Genomic DNA, 17,862 nt, shown 5'->3' with positions numbered 1-17,862 from the left:
ATTGACAAAAAGGTCATCACCCTACCTGAAAGTCCCAAAGTTGCCAATAAACCTCTTCCTGACTGCACTAGATTGTCATTCCATAGCATAAATCCCATCCATAACTTGCCAACAACCAACCTTGACCCTTGCCAGCACGGTCAAGAAGATATGTGGGGACTACCCGGGTAATTGTGAGGCTCAATCTGTGACACTCAGTTTGAAAGTCTGAAATCAGTCCTACTGGGTGTGGATGTTAGTATTGCTGAATAGAAGGCAGGTTCGGGCCCTCCTGTGGGCTACTTGAAGTTATTTTTGAAATCTGCAGACAGACTTGGAGAGTGAAAACCCCTTTTGTCTCAAGGATGTTGATTTTGTTTTGAGTCGTGTCCTGTAAATAATTGAGTTGTGAGTTTTATTTTCTTTGTCTTTTCCTGCATTGTGAGTTCTTCCTTTTGTGTTTGTAACCTGCTGACTCACAAACTGTTCTCTTCCTACAGCTCTGGGTATACACTTACTTCCCCACGCTCGCTCATGTTTCGAGAGATGAGATGGACGCAGCTGTACCTTACTCTAGGCGATATGACAACAGGTGTTATCCCCAGCGCCGCAGCGTCACTATCTTCACTTACTACTGTCATTTCTTTGATATAGTGATGGTGTACGATGTAATCTAAAACTCATGCCCATTCCATTCCATTTCTATTGTTTTCATTCCATACTCTAACAACTAAGATGACTGATAACAACTAACAACTAACAACTGTAAATTCTCTATTTGCAGGTTACCTAGTAGCCATGACCGGCCATGTCGGCGGGGATGGGGAACGAGTATGCTAGGTCTTGGGATACCTTCAGGTTACGTATCTTGCTGGAGGGTCCTTTCTGCTGAACCTGGTACTTGGAAAAGAGGTTTGTATGCCAGACCTTGGGCCTACCAGACCCTGTTGTTCCTGCTCCTCCCCCTATATCCATGAGGGTTACTGATAGCCTACCAGTCGAGGCTATTGTACAATTCGTGGTAGGGTAGGACGCCGATATCTTCCGTAGGGCTAGAGACTACACCGATTTCATCCAAAGCCACCTCATGTCGGTTCTGACCAGAGCTCATGTGGAAGGCGTTGCAGAAGTTTCTGCTGCTGGAGGTACCGCTCGCGTGGGCGAGCTTGATATTGGAGGGGCTACCCCTGCTGTATATGTTGCTGGTTTGCCTGTGATCCCGACCATGATCACATACTGGCGGCCTAATGAAACAGCTCACCAGACTCCGGTTGAGTACCCGGAGGAGCATGAGTACGTGAGGGACCCCGACATACAGCAGATATGCACTTTGTCTTGCAGTTTGTGTTTCATATTCCCTTTTATGTATACTGATGTTCAAACTCACTTGTAAGTGCTAGTGGAGTACGTGGACGACCTCCTTCAGTTTGTTGACTCCTTGGTCCAGATAGTACGGAGGAGGGATGCCTTACTCACCTACCACGGCCATCAGGTACCCTACTTTTCTCATTCATCTAATTATTCTGATTTTTTTCTTGACATACTCATACTGATCCTACAATAAATTGTACTGATGCTCTATTTCTTACTTTCAGTCTCTACCTGTACCTGCAGCACAGGTGGCACCAATGGCACCTCCTCTAGTTGAGGGAAGAATAGGCAAACAGGCTCCTGTACGCAGTAGGGGCGAGGGTAGGGGTCGGGGCTGAGGTAGATGTGCCCAGAATCAGAGTGAAGAGTCTCAAGCACAGGAGACTTCTTCATCTTCAGAGCCGACTTTCAGTAGATAATGAGCAATTGCTCCGGGTCTGAGAGCAGAGAGAATGAGGCTGGTTCTAAGTCACATTCCTCTAATGACAGCAATGTTGACAGTGACAGCGATCCTGAGTCCCCTCCTCAGAAGAGGATGAAGAGGGCCTCTCGACGTACCTGATGCAACTAACAATGATTTTTGCACTCTTTTTACTCTTTTCTTTTGTTTTGGTAGTTCAAAACTTTGTATAGCTTCTGATAGGTCTTTACTTTTCTGTTTTGAAAACTTGTATTTTCTATTTTGTAAAAACCATGATCGGGGTCGAACCCTGCAGTTTTATAAAAGAAAGAATTTTTTCTTTACGTAGCATCTTGAGCATGGCACAACACTTGCATAAAAATGATTGTATTTGAAATTGAAACTGCTTGTATTCTAACGAGTTCTTAATCAGATATTGAACCCATAACTAACCAAAATATAAAATACAACTCAACAAAGGAAAAACAAAGTTAAAAAAAAAAAAAAAACCTAGGCACACCTATTTACACTTACTAGAAACAAAAGACTCAAAACAAGACTTAAAAACAAAGACAGCAAACATAACACTACTACCAAAACTGTTTGGTTTGCATGCTTGGCCGGCCAGCCAAGACAATGGACAGTTGGCTAGAAAAGTGGTCGGCTGGCCAAGACTTGCAGCTAGAAAGCTGGCAACAGCTGTCAGCCACTCACACAGCCTTATCTTTTATAAAGGTATTCTCTTGCTATTTCTTCGATAAAACATCATCTTTTCTAGTTTTCTCTAAAATTTTCCTTGTTAAGAAGCTCAAAGATTGGACGGCCACTTTGGACAGCACAGAAAAGGTAAATTTCAACGGTTTCTACATAAATGCCCTTTTTTCTTTGAACCACACACTGCTTTGTTTTCCGTTCCTCCATGCTACTGCCCACTGTTGGGACCTGGTTACTCATGTGTTTCACTTTGGATCACAAGAGATATGTCCCACTCTCGAAGAGTTTCAAACGTTAATGGAGTCCCGAGGCAACCAAAAAGTTATGCCTTTAACCACTTTTTGGCCATGCACGGGCTCTTGAACAGATATGTGGCCTCTCTTTCAACGAGGCTAAATCTTTGGCCCATGGTGGAGAGTTGAACATTCTTCGCCTGATTCACCGTTTTGCCGACATCGGAGATAGACGCGACCTTCTTTGGCGAGGTTACCGCCAACATGCTCTCTACATATGCATGCTCGCCCAGTATCTTCTTGCCCCTAGTGGCAATACAGTCAACATCTGACTGATTGAAGTGGCCTAGCACGTCAAGGAGGGTCAAAGTTGTATAGGCTTGGCACTGGCCGAAACCATAATAGGTTTGGATGCTTTCCATCGGCGAGAAACTTCTTGGTTTGTGGGGAGTCCACTGTTTCTTTAGGTACTGTTTGCCATCCTTTCTCATTTATGACTTCTCTCATCACTTTGGCACAGTCTCTATTTTTCTCTCAAAAGCCCTTTCCTTACTTTTTCTCTCAACGCATATCTTTCTTTCTTGAATCTCTCTTCTTTTTATCTTTTCCCAGTTGTGTTTGATGGATAAGCTAAAGGTCGTGGACCCTTACCTAGAGTATTTGGCCAGATCTTACTTCTTTCGCCTGCGACTAGTGTACTTTTCCATAGAGGGATTGTGGTGCGATTGGATATGCAGCAAATCCACAACTAACATCGCTTGGCATTGCCCCTGGCTTAACTTGACCGAGATGAGCCACAACATGTCTCTCTAGCCGAGTATACAATTGATCGCCCTCACACACTGTGTCTTCTACTTCCCATTCTGGTTCAGACGCCAATTTGGTCATGATTAGACCCATCTAGATGAGGGGATAGAATTCCCTGCTCCATTTCTAGTTCGTGCTTGGCTTGGCATGGCTTGAGGATGAAACACAAGTCGGGCCATCCTTGGCTGCAGAGACTTCCGAGAGCGCGGGCAAGAGGCAGAGGACCACTACTTGACTTATCTGTGCCCCTAGTTTATTGCTTTGACTTTTCTTTTCAAGTTTTATGATGTAAAAGTAACTTTGATTTAACCTAAGAATTAAAGGGTGTACTTGTGTTGAAATCATGAAATTAAAGTTGTAAACACTGAAAAATTTCCTTCTTGGTCCAAAGAAAGGTTTATGTTGCAAAAAGTAAAATTTTAAGAAAATCAACTTCATTAAAACCTTTCAAAACAATTTTCGCAAATGATCACTACCTGACATACACGAAATCAATCCTCAAGACGTAAACCCTGAATAAAAAAGATCATAACTGCCCACAACTGCATTCGCCTTCACTGTGGTTCTACCCCTTACTTCGTCTTACAACTGGACCCTTCTAGAGGTAAAACAACTCAAATCAACCGATGGTGAGATAGACCGAGCAACAATGGATAGGACAGTTGAGTTAAAAATGTTTAGAGCCGAACTTCGAGATGAAGTTGCCTATATATTCCAAAGATGGGAATCAGGCCTTACATAGTTCACTGTTACAGTTCACTCGAGTATTAACTTTCTCCTTTTGCGCTCTAACTTTTGCCAAAGTCGCCCTTTCGGGTTTTCAACCTTGTGAGCTCTATTTTTCTTTATTTCCAATTTTTCATGCTCTAACTTTTGCCAAGGTCGCCCTTATGGGTTTTTGGCCTAGCGAGACTCTCAAGGATAGTATTTCTTCAATTTGTTCATATTGATCAGTTGCGAGAACTCCAAACCATGTAGATCCATAAGGATGATTGCTCCTCTCGACTAGATAGATTTGATGATGTAAGGACCGGTCCAATTAGGTCAGAACTTGCCCCTAGGGTCATGGATAGGAGCTTAGTTGTCTTTAAGCACCATATCTCATTCTTTAAGGTTTTTAGATTTGACTTTCTTGTTGAAGGCCCTGGCAATTCTGCACTAATATCCCTAGATGTGATACAATGCCTTTAACCTTCTTTCGTCAAACAACATCAATTCTTTGAATATGTTCTGCTGCCAATATGCCTCTGTTCGGCCATAATTCTTAGCGACGGTACCTCGATCTCGATCGGCAAAACAGCTTCCATCCCATATACCAGAGAGTAGGGGGTTGCCCCTGTAGATGTTCGAATTGACATTCTATAACCCCAGAGTGCAAAAGTCAATTTATTAGCCCAGTCCTTGAAGGTTTCCACCATCTTTCACAGAATGTTCTTGATATTCTTGTTTGCGGCCTCAACAGCTTCATTGGTCTGTGGTCTATATGTTGATGACTTACAAAAAGCCACGTTGTTTTTCTCCAGCAAATCCACCACCTCTTTCTTGAAGTGTGAGCCATTGTCCGATATAATCTCATTTGGCACCCCACATCTGCAGATGATGTTATTCCTGATGAACTTGGCCACATGTGATGCTTTTAACACAGAATACAACTGAGCCTCCACACATTTGGTAAAATAATCAATCGCCACTAAAATGAACTCATGTCCATTCGAGCCCTTTGGTGAGACCGCTCTGATGACGTCGATTCCTCAGACTAAGAAAAGCCATGGTAAATTCATGTTGTAGAGTTTTGACAGCGGGGTATTCATGTAGTTAGCATGGATTTGACATTTGTGGCATCGCCAAACAAAGTTGATACAATCATCCTCCATGATTAACCAATAATAGCCTTGCCTGAGGATCTTCGTGGCCAACATTACACCATTCATGTGTGCTCCACACTCTCCTCCGTGGATGGCCTCCATGAGATGTTTTAACTCCTCCTCTTCGACACAAAGCTTGTGCATTCCCAGGTGACCTCTCTTGTACAACTTACATTCGTATATGATGAACTGAAATAGCCAGACGTTGTATTCCCCATTTCTCCTTGGCATTTGCCCCTTGTGGGTACATGTCCTGAACTTCGTCTATTGTGGCTATTGTCTCGTAAACAGGCGCATACTTCTATTCGATGATAATCGAATGCATCTTAACCTCGGGCGGTGTGTCCATCATAGAGGATAAAGTTGCTAATGCATCAGCAAACTGATTGTTCTCTCTTAATAAGTGCGTAAATGTCAGTTTTTGAAACCTTGGAATCAGAATGTCCAGGGTCTGGTGATAAACTTTCATTTTCTCTTCTTTGACCTTCTAGTCTCCATTGGCTTGAGAAACAACCAGGTTTGAGTCTCCGATGATGTCCAACCTTATTGGCCCTAGTTTTAGGGTAGCTTCTAATCCAATGATACATGCCTCGTACTCTGCTTCGTTGTTGGATACTTTTAACCGGAGTTTGAAAGCTAAGGGTATATGAGAATCATTGGGCGCTATAAGCAACGCGCCTACTCCATAATCAGATTGGTTAGCTGCTCCATCGAAGTACATTTTCCACGTCTCTTCTTCGACCTGTAGGATCTCCTTATCTAGGAATAGGTACTTTACTGTTTCATCTCCTTCCACTAGGTGGTCTACCAGAAATTCCGCTATTATTCTTCCTTTGACCGACTTGCGAGTGACGTACTTGAGGTCAAACTTGAATAGAAGAAGCAACCAACAAGCTAGCCTACTCGTAAGCATCGGTTTCTCAAAGAGATATTTGATGGGATCCAATTTCGAAACCAAAAGTAGGGAATGAGCTAATAGATAGTGTCTTAACTTCCTAGTGGCCCAAACCAAAGCTAAGCAAGCCTTCTCTAGAGAAGTGTAACGATTCTCGTAATCCAATATCTTTTTACTGAGGTAGTAAATGGCCTTTTCCACCTTAGCTTTTGATTCTTGTGCTAATATGCACCCCATAGTTAACTCTATCATAGACATATACATGATCAATGGCTTCCCCAATTCTGGTGGTGATAATACAAGCAGATTCTGAAGATACTGCTTGACTTGCTCGAAAGTGAACTAACATCGATCATCCCAGCGGAACTTCTTCCTCTTTTTCAAGAGACCAAATAGTGGTTTACAAGTCAAGGTTAATTTAGAGATAAATCATCTTATGAATTGCACTTTTCCCAAAAAGTCGCGCACCTTCTTTTCAGTCCACGGTGGTGGCATTTCTAAGATGACTTTGATTTTAGAGGGATCTACTTCAATTCCCCTCTACGTAATTAGAAAACCCAGCATTTTCTCTGCAATCACCCTAAAAGTGCATTTCTATGAATTCAACCTTAGCATATACTCCTTGATCCGTTCAAAGAATTTTTCCAGCTCGATGTAATGGCCTCTCGCTCTTTGGATTTTACAATCATATCATCCACATACACTTTAACATCCTTATCGATCATGTCGTGCAAGATTATGGTTGCAACCCTCTGATATATAGCCCCGGCGTTCTTCAACCCAAACAGCATAACCCTGTAGCAGTAGGTACCCCATGGAGTAGTGAACGCAGTCTTCCCTATGTCCTCAAGCGCCATCAAGATTTGGTTGTACCCTGAAAACCCATCCATGAACGATAGGAAGGCATGACTGGCGGTGAAGTCAACCAACTTATCAATGTATGGCAATGGAAAGTCGTCTGTAGGACTAGCCTTGTTCAAATCCCTAAAGTCAACGCAAACTCTGATTTTACCATCCTTCTTCAGAATCGAAACAATGTTGACCAACCAAGTCGGATATTTAGATGCCGTTAAGAATCCTGCATCGATCTGCTTAGTTAGTGACTTCCTCTTTAATTTTTAGTGCCCAATCTGGACGGATTCTGCAGAGTGTCTGCTTGACTGGCCAGGCCTTAGGGTCAAGAGGGATTAGGTACTATATAATTTCAGGATCAATTCCAAGCATGTCTTCGTAGGACCACACAAAAACATCTTTGAAATCTTTTAATAAAAAAATTAAACGCTCGCATTCCTCCGAAGACAGCATGGATCCGATCTGGACTAAGCGTGGATCTTTCTCAGTACCCACGTTAATTGCAATGATCTCATATGTGCAAGGCTTATCACGCCTCTCCTCCTCTTGGTCAATCAAGTTTTTCAAAGCCCGAGAAATTTGTTCCTCTTCGTTTAAGTCAAAATTTTGAAAATCAATATCAGTGCAACAAACTAAAGGCACAAATAAGTAGGTAAAGTCCACTGCATTCTCGTTGATAAAGTCTGGGTCCTCTATTACAGTTGACTCAAAAGAAAAACTAATAAAAGACCTCGACAGGACTTTGGCACCCGGGTTACCACCCCTAGAAGTGCCAGACTCAAACTCCTTAGACTAACTCAAATCTAACTCCGACTCAACAGACTCGATAGAATCAGACTCAGGCTCATCATCCGATTTAGAACTTGCAATAAGGCCCTTTTTCAATTGCCCAGTAGACACCATCGACGCATCCAAAATGCAACTGGTGGAGTCCACAACCGGTTCCTTTCCGATCATAGAAACAGTAAAGGTATCCTCCAAGTTCTCCGTACTATTCTCAAGATCTGTCAAGAGATTAGCCAATGATGTCCCTACTCCAGCCTCACTGCTGTCTGAATTCGTCATCTTTACTCTGGCCAGCATTGATACTTGGATCAATCCCCCCTTCGTCACTGTCTTGAAGTTGGTGGTCGAAGAAGATTTCGAATCCGAGGAAACGATTTTTTGTTGAGGAATCCACCCAAGGCTCAGGAAAGCTACAGAAAGGGGAAATCCTCATCTTCTCTGATGAAGCGCCCATTCAACGTCCCCTGGATTGGCCTATGGACCAGCTCGTAGTGTTTCCCGACTCTCTTGGCCATGGCCTTTTCTGTCATTTCTTCTCCTTTTTTTCTCCAGTCTCCTTTGGTGGGTACATAGCCAAATCCAAAAGCATGTGGATTGTGTGGCATATCAGTTAGCACTGCAACACCTTTTTTCCCGCTCCTTTTGAGCCCCTTCCCGGGAATATGCCGCAATTTGTTCATGAAATAAATGGGCTAAGCACTAACATACATGCCTTTATCAAAACCACTGGAACCCATTTCCTCTACAGAACCAATGTCAGTATATTTTACATGCCTTTATGCCTAAGCACTAATAAAATCTACTGGAACCACTGGAACCCTTTATTCCTTTACTGAGTTCTGGGAATAAAATCTGTTGGCTTATGCCTAAGCACTAACATACATACATGCCTTTATATTGTTCATGATAAGGACAAACATTGATAGCAGAACCAATGTCTACTAGAACCACTGGAACCCATTTCCTCTACACTTAATAGATATGTACAGTGGCTTGTTGTGAGCCGATCCTTTCAGTGGCAGCTCCTTATCAGAAAATGTGAGCATAGGCTTAGTTCTACCTGGGAAGATCAGGCTGACGAGTACTCTGGTATAATATTGATAGATAACTTGGCTTTATTCATCGCTGACAAAACCACATGTCAGTGTACTCGCAAAGCCATAAGAAGTCCCCAAATAAAAATGTCAGCCTGGATCTTTTTTAATTGTTTCAAAACTAACTCTTTTTCCAACTTCTTCTCCTTCTCCTTCTCAATCTCCCTGTCTTTTCCTGAGGGTTCAGCCTGATCCAAATGTGAAGGTTTAAAATACCATCCACTCTTGGTCAGGTGGTCTATTTCTTCTGCATACCAAATACTATCTAGGATATGGTGTCCCCAGTCTTCATTTGTGTGGGCAAGATGCAGATCACTATCTTCCCACCATTCACCTTCAGCTTTCATTGCCGACAGACAGTTGCCTAGCTCCACTCGAATCACTCCCACAGGACAATTATCCCCTTCATGGTGGCAAGGTGTTGCAACCTTCTAATTCTCTTTAATCCAATTCTGTTCAAACTGCCTTAGTACTGCTTCTAGTTTAGTACTTTCAATTATATCAAAACCTGGTTCTAGGGTTTGTTTTTCTATACCACTGTTCTCTGGCACTTTTGCTTTGTCTTTGGCTTCCTTAGCTACCACAGATACCACGACTTTCTTTCCCTCAGATTTAACTCTGGTTTCCTCTTCTTTGTCAGATTCATCACTCAGCCATCCTTGATTATCAATCGATAGGCTCAAATCAAACGAACCAATCTGTACATTGTCTGGTCCTGTTCGTTGAAGAATTAGAGGTTATCCAAATCTTCCTCGAGATCTGCAAGATCATCCAACCCTTGGCTTAGGCCGTCTTCCCTTACCACATTAACGTCAACTGAGGTCGGCAGTACTACCTTAAGCCTGGGTTGAGCAACAGGAACGATGTATTGGCCCGGGTCATATTCCTTCTCAAATAACTCCCCAGGAATTTCCAGTGACAGACGAATGCTTCCTTCCAAGGTTAAAACCTCATCTTCTTCAAGCATTGTCACCACAGATTTATGAGGTTCAGATTGTGGGTTGGATGTGTTCATCATGCACGAGTTTGTGCCATTAGAGATGAACAACACTGGCTTTGGTAGATGGGAGAGGGTGATATAGACGCTTGGGTCATAGGAAAGGGGCAGTGTATGGATATAGTTAGTGCGTAATAGGGGTGGTACGTGGTTATGGATGGGTAATGGGTTGGTTATGGTGTTTGGCTTTTGTGATGGAGCTATAACTTTGTTGTCGATGAGATCTTGGATCTCATGACGTAGACGAAAGGACCTATCTGTTCCGTGGCCATGTTGTTGATGGAAGGCACAGTACTTAGTGGGATCGTGTTTGGGGAGAAGAAGGTCTAGAAGTGGTCGAGGGTCCAAGGGTTTCAGATGCCCATTTTTTATTAACACATGCATGGCTCAAGATAGAGTCATGTAAAGCTGGTTGAAAGTCCTACTTGGAGATCGAGTAGGATTGGAAGTTCATGAGCTTATATTGGCAAAGGGGTCAGCAGTTTTGGTAGTGGTGACAACACTCACCTCTAAAGGCCTCGCAGTTGTGCTACCCCCGGTAGCATTGGAACTGCGAATAAAATACCTCTTGGCCGTCTCCTTGTCATCTACGATGATACCCTGCTTCATCGGGTCTTCAATCTGAACTCCTATTTCCTAAAGTTCTTTGAATGTGAATAAGGGGAGAACGATCATTTTCTACAGCAGCTTGCCGTGAAGATTCCTGACAACCATTCGGATTTGGTCCTTTTTTGAGGGTCGGGTGGTCATCATCGATGCCTTGGGCCTCCATCTAGTTACAAACTCTAAGAAACCCTCCTTCGATTCCTGGCGCGTTGCCTCAAGATCACGAGTTATGACCTCAATTTACGTGTTATAGGAGTATTGGGCAACGAAAGACTAGGCCAACTCCTCCCAGCTCTGTTTCACAGAGTCCTCCAATTTGGCATACCAGATGGCAACTATATCTGATATGGTTCGGCTGAAGAGTAACAACTTCTAAAGTCTGGTCAAACCCATTGGTTGCAGGATATCAGAAAACAAACGCAGATGTACCATTAGATCTCCAGAGCCATTGAAGAAGTCAATGTGCGGCATTTTGAACCACTCTGGTAAAGTAATGGTGGATTCAGTATACCCATCCTCTATATCCAGAATAGAGTTAACCCCCCGCACCTTCTTGAACAGTTTTTCAAGTTTGTTGACTTTAAGCATGGTCGGGTAATCCTCGAATTCAAAAGGTGCCTCAGTTTGGTATACTAGAGCTCTAGACATCTGTACTGGGATTGGATCTACCTGGACAGGAAAAATTTGTAGATCCTAAATGGTATCAGTATTGGCGGTGGTACCGGGTATATGGATAGCCACGTTAGGTGTATGCAAAGCAGAAGCCGCAACTAGCTGCTGTTGTTGTTATAACCTATTCGTGACCTCAGCTTGACGGGCCATGTTGTGCCGGAGCAAGTCGACTGATTACTGAAAGCAAATTAGTAATTCCTGAAGATCTGATAATGGATACTGAGCCATTCTAGGAGTAGGTGACTATGTTTAAGGTAAACTGAGTGTAGGTGAGCTGAGGGGTGATTGCTGAAATAATTGAACTGGCGAACCCCATCTGACATTTCTTCGTCTTGCAACTAGTAACAGTGAGGCAAACACTAGCTGTCCCTGAACAAGATCTCCGACCTTACAAAGTCTTCCGACAAGGGTCCAGAGTACTTGGGGGATATTAGAATTTTCTGAAGCTATGGTTTTAGACTACCTAGCAAAAGAAATAAAGAAAAAACAACAATCAGAAATCGGATAGCACCTCAGCCAAGATTTCATCAAAACATATGTGATCATAGCTGTAGAACTGTACTCCCTACTGAATTTTGCCCCACAAACTGATATCATCTGTACCATTGATATGAAGCACCCTTGTACAATTTCACAATAAAGCACATACCAGGTAAAGAGAGCCAAAACAGTAGGGTTACCCTGTCCTAGCTTTGGCATGATCTAGGGCTTCATTACTTCAAGCAAGTAGTTTCACAAAATCCTGCATATGGACGACCATCATGTCCTATGTTAGAATAGTCACCAGAGGTTTGCTATATGCACTAGGCCAATTAGACAAAAGGGTACCTCAAAAACGTTATATAATATACCTCTCACACCTAACACCGAAAAGTGAAAGCAGAATCAAGCGGTACAGTGATAACCCATATCCAAGGGTTGTGTTCCCAACGTAACATTGCCTACATCCGACTAGCCTTTTGGCATGCCTTCGGCAAATCATCCAGGATATCAGATAGTAAACACAGTGACTTAAGACCACCATGCAAATGCAATGCAATGAACATATATCTGTAAATAAAATGTCACATTATGAAGTTCAAGTCAAATTCTCTAAATTCCCCAACAGAGTCACGAGAAACTGTAGCTAGTTTTTCATTCTCCACAGGGGGGTTTAGTTTTTTCGGATATGATAGCCCTATAGTTCAGACTCCCGTGGTTCTAAATCTGGTTTCACAAGTGCAATGTGAAACAGAGAAACACAAATGAGAGTCTAAATCCAACAAATCTTCAAAAAATTCATTTATAATTAGAGATGCCAAAAATGAACTGCATTACCAAATTTCAGAGTCGCCACCTAAATATTTTTGAAAAATTTAGGAAACCTGTGACTAGTGCCAAAGGCCACTAGTTCGTCATAACCAAAGTGTCCCGGCTCGAGAACTTAGGTATGAGAGAGGAAGGTCATGCAATGAGCACCCCACTCACCCGATCAAAGATTGGCCTCTACTAATCATGATGTGAATTTTATGGACAGTATATGCTCATGTTCTGATTTTATCATGCTAACTTACTATGTGAGGCATACAAGTATAGACCACGTTGCTCACTTTGGAATGCTTTGATTTCATGTTTATTTTGAAAAGAGTTTTGAATATGTGCTACTTGAACAAAAAGTGAGCCCATATGTACATTTATCAAAGTCGTTCCAACTTAAGCGAAATGGCCTTCATCCACAAGCATTCAAAGAGATATTTCAAATAAGCACGTAGCCTCATGGTAGTATGCTTGACATGGAAACATAAATGCACATGTAATATGCTAAAGCAAAAAAAAATTCTCACCTAGTACTCCGAGGCAAGCCAAGAAGAAGTTAGTTAAAAATAATGCATGACCCTAACTATGTACATGACTAATGCAACACATACACAATGCAATTATTAGATTTGGCTTCTTAACATGACATATGAATCAATTCAAGGTACGCGGTGGCATGTGTTCAAGCAAGAAATAATTGATGTTATCAAGTATGATGAGCCCAACCCTAATGTATGCAAAAATGAATGCAAGTCATGGTAATGATATGAAATGAAAACATGATACTACATGCAACCACGATAAGCAAGTAAATAAAAGAGAGAAAGAAATGAGAGTTGGAAGACATACAAACATTACAAGTTTGCCCTCACACAAGAGGGTCTGAATGAACGTCCTAATCAACTAATTATTACAAATCCAAATTAATGAACCAAACTAATTAATTATTACAAATTCAAATGCAAGCGATTAATTAATTACAACATATGAATCTAAAAGCTACTAGGCTAATGGACTTGAACGGGAGGCGAGGAACCGCATATGCACAACTGAGAACACCCTCCGGAAACCTCTCTATTTATTGCCAGAATATGCCCTGCTTACAATCAGAAAATTGTTCTGTTTTGGCCTCAAGATCAGTTCTGTTCTGCTGCAAAATTACCACTGCCATACAAAATGGATGGTCGGCCGGCCTGATGAGATGGTCGGTCGTATAGAGTAATGGCCAGCTGGCCACTGTTTTTGGGGAATACCCTGTTGCAGCAGAGCTGAAACAGAGCAAGGTAGAGTGTTTGCAGGAGATGTTATCCTCTCTGTCTCTCCCTATCATGAAGATAATCAAGGGAGAAGTAGATTCGATTCTCAAATCATCAATCATTGCAAATTTGTTGCATGATCATCTTAGAAGCGATAGGAAAAAAGCTTAATAGACACAACGAAAGACAAACAATACCTCCTTCCTATCATGGAGTTACCTCAAGGGAGGGGGTAGACTCGCTTCATAAATCATCGAACATTACTAAAAAGTATGCGATGATTCTAGAAGCAATAGGTTCAGTATAACGCCTGACTAAACCTAACCAAATTTTATTATCTTTTTACCTCTTTTTTACTCCAATTTTATTAGCCTTTTTACTTTACCTATCCATTTTCTTATATTTTCTTTCTTTTTGTCCAAATGCGATGATTACGTCTACTAAGTCCATAACAATAAAGAATAACAAGCATGACTTGACCCGAGAAATGAGCTTTCAAGCCCTTTTCTATGCGAAAAATTACAAAGTAAGAATCAAACTCATTTGCAAGCGATAATGAATTCAAAGTCAAACCCGAAATAAACGATAATGACTCCAAATCCAAACCCAATATTGAACTATATTGACTCTTTCCTTTATGATTTCCAAGAGTCTAACTAGAAAATTAGTCCCTTAGAAGTAATGCACCAACGATAAAGGGAAGTGTCAAACAAAAGATCATGCTTAGCATAAGAGAGATGTAATGCCCTAGTAATGAACTTCTGAAGAGATTAAGCCATTTAGCATGAGGGGTCCATTTTTTATGCCTTGAGTGGCAATCTTTTGTTTGATACAACTCTTAATCAAAAGAAATAAAGAAATGAGGGAGATTGCAGAGTGCTATTGAAAAGGTGGATGATTACAACGTCATGAATATATATGAAAGATACAAAAATAAATAAATAAATAAATAAATAAAGGAAAAGGGCTATCAACTCAAATGGATTGAAATCTATGGCCTATACACCAAATCCATGAGATTGCCCGTATATGTTACCCTTTTGTAAGCTCAATTAGACTTAATGGAAGATAATTACTTTATCATAATTATCACTTATTGATACTGTAGATGGGTTGTTGTATTTATTTTGAGATGTTACAGGTGCCGAGCCTTCCAGCTAGTACCGGTAAAAATGGCATTGATAATGCTTGTATAGCCTACTTGCAGACACGTACCTAGAGATTTGCAGAGCTTGTAATCACTACCCTGTTTTCTGTTGTAAAGGAAATGTTTTCATGAATTGTGATATAACTTGGCATTGTATGTTTTTGGAAAGAGATATAAAATGTTTTGGCACAAGTATTACACATATATTCACCTTATAGTTTTTTTAAGATTAATACACTGTGCTAGAGTATCTCTATTAGGTTTTAGCTCACTCTATATGCCTCCGCCAAGAACATAACTTGGGAGGAACTTCGAGCTGAATGCTTCTTTTTTGTTATTTGTTATATTTACTTTTGTACAAGCCTAGAGCTTTAACTGTATTGAGTTTAGACCCACTTTTTTTGTAACCAAGTACCGCCTTGGAAAGTTGTAGTCGTTAGGGTATAAAGATATCTGTTTAATCTTTATTGCATATCTCTTGTTTATGGCAAATGATATAGATTCAAGGTTAGGGGTTATGAATGTATAGTTGCATGTGTCATCTTTTGTACAATTGAGTCATGTGAATGTAAAGATATCATATTCAGAAATGTATTGCCATTTATTAATATTGTGAATAGCTTTATTGTTAATTATTTCGAGGCGTTACAAAGTATAATTTAACACAAAACGAAAGTGTATGAAAATAACATACGAACTTTTGAGATGCAGCACAAATCTCTATTTTAAAAATTTATGTCCTTTCCTCTGTTTAAACTCGAATGAAAGCATATAACTTTAAGATTCAACCAAAATTATTCACAGTGATTTGATCCATGATGGACAATTATAAATATTATGTCTATCAATATAGAAGCAGACACAGAAAATAAAAAAAAAATAATTATTATTTTTTAGTAAGAGAAGGTATATAAATCTACTTCTCATGAGAATTGATCTTGAAACATCCAAAGCGGAATGCCATCACAAGAACAAGCCTAGTACTCAAAAAAAAAGAGGATCCAATTGACATAACTCAGTTGGAAAGAAAAAACCCATAGTTCATCATAGATGAGCAAATGTCTTGCTCAATTACAAAACACACGAAAAGAGAATAGCAGAACATGGCATTGGTTTGTTGTTCAATCATCATCAATATAAAAAATCATCAATATAAAAAATAGGGACCTTTTTTTTTTTTTTTTTTTTGATAAGAAGGGAGGCAGTTTGTTTATATTTATATAGGACTCTCGAAATGAGATATATCAGGTGTGTTTGGTTTGGTTTTGGGAGATCAATTTTCAAAAAAAAATTTTGGAAGAGAGTTAAATTTTTTTTTTTTTTTTTTGGGTTTGTTTGGTTGTATATTTTGGAAATAGTTTTGGAGTATTAGAGTTTGGGATGATTTGATATTTTGTTGTAATTGAGTAGATTGCGTGAGAGAAAAAGTGATTGAGAAGGAGAGATGGGAGAGAAAAAAAGATTGATTGACGTGGAGGAGAGAGAAAATGATTTTATAAATTATTTTCTAAGATCACTAAACCAAATAAAATTTTAAAAAAATTTCTCCAAAATTACTCTATCAAAAGCAAACTAAACAAGGCCGTAGTTTTTAAGTGTTTACCTCTAAAAATAAAGAAAAAAAAAGTTTATATAGACTCTTTATAACTTTAAAAATAATAATAGATTTGAGGGGTAAATTACAAATACACCCTTAAGATTTGATTAAAATACAAATCGCCCCTATAGTTCTGGAAATTACATTTCACTCCACGAGGTTACTAATTTCATAACAAATTGCCTATTTTAATAATAAATCATCAAGTCAATTAACAGTTTTTAATGATGTTATAAATATGTTTCAATTAATAATTTAGGTAATTTTATTATTGTATAGAAGAACAATTATGAATTTCTTTTGTTTTAGTTAATTATGTTAAATAAAAAATTTTAACAAGGAATATTTGCAATTTTTCAAACTATAAGGAACAATCTGTACTTTAAACAAACTTCAAAGAATATATTTGTAGTTTACCTAGATTTGAGAATATAAAATTGAAATTTAAAAGAAATAGAAAATATGACAAATCTTTCATACTTTTATAATAAAATAATAATATATTTTTTGGAAAAAAAATAGCGTTTTACCGACTTCTAAAATAGCCTAACACTATGTTTGGATTGAGCGATTTGGAGAGAAAAGAAAATAAATGGAAAGATATGTATTTCTGTTACTTGTTTAGATAACTTAAGTGGAGAGAAATAGGAAGAAATTGAGAGAAATTGAGATAAACTCATTTCTCTTATAAGTTTCATTTTCAATCTTTCCTAAAGTGAAGAGATTGGGAGAGAAAAGAAATCACTATTTTCATAATACCAATTTTGTTCCTATAAAAATAAAAAAAATAAAATGATTGAAAATATAAAAAGATTATTTTGATAATATAACATAAAATAAATTTTTTTTTCTCTTAATAAAATCTAACTAAAAAAAATAAAAAAAATTACAACCATTTGTTTTCTTTATTCCTTCTGTATCCAAAAAAAAAAATTTACAACCATTTTATTTTTTTTATTTTCTTTTATAACTTAACTAATCCTGTCCTTTCTTTTCTTTTCTTTTTTCTTTTCTTTTCACCTCCCAGTGTAAATACGCTATAATTACCTCTTAGGTTAGGTTTAGGTTAGGTTAGGTTAGGTTAGGTTACGTTACTTGTGTCTGCTGTCTAGGTTTTCATTGTTGTATTGTCTCTCTCTGCGGGAAGGTATGGCTTCCGATCTCTGCATCCAAAGGAAGAAAAATGCTTGGGAGCACTAATTAGTGCTCCCACTAATTAGGTGGCAGTGGGTCCCGTCATTAATGATGTGATGTTTTGATCTTGGAGTTGTGTTTTTTTTTTTTTTTACTTTTTT

Source organism: Camellia sinensis, chromosome 11 (genome assembly GCF_055761805.1).
Source record: "Camellia sinensis isolate YWXY chromosome 11, ASM5576180v1, whole genome shotgun sequence".
Taxonomy (NCBI): domain Eukaryota; kingdom Viridiplantae; phylum Streptophyta; class Magnoliopsida; order Ericales; family Theaceae; genus Camellia; species Camellia sinensis.
Note: the sequence above shows the minus strand (reverse complement) of the source record.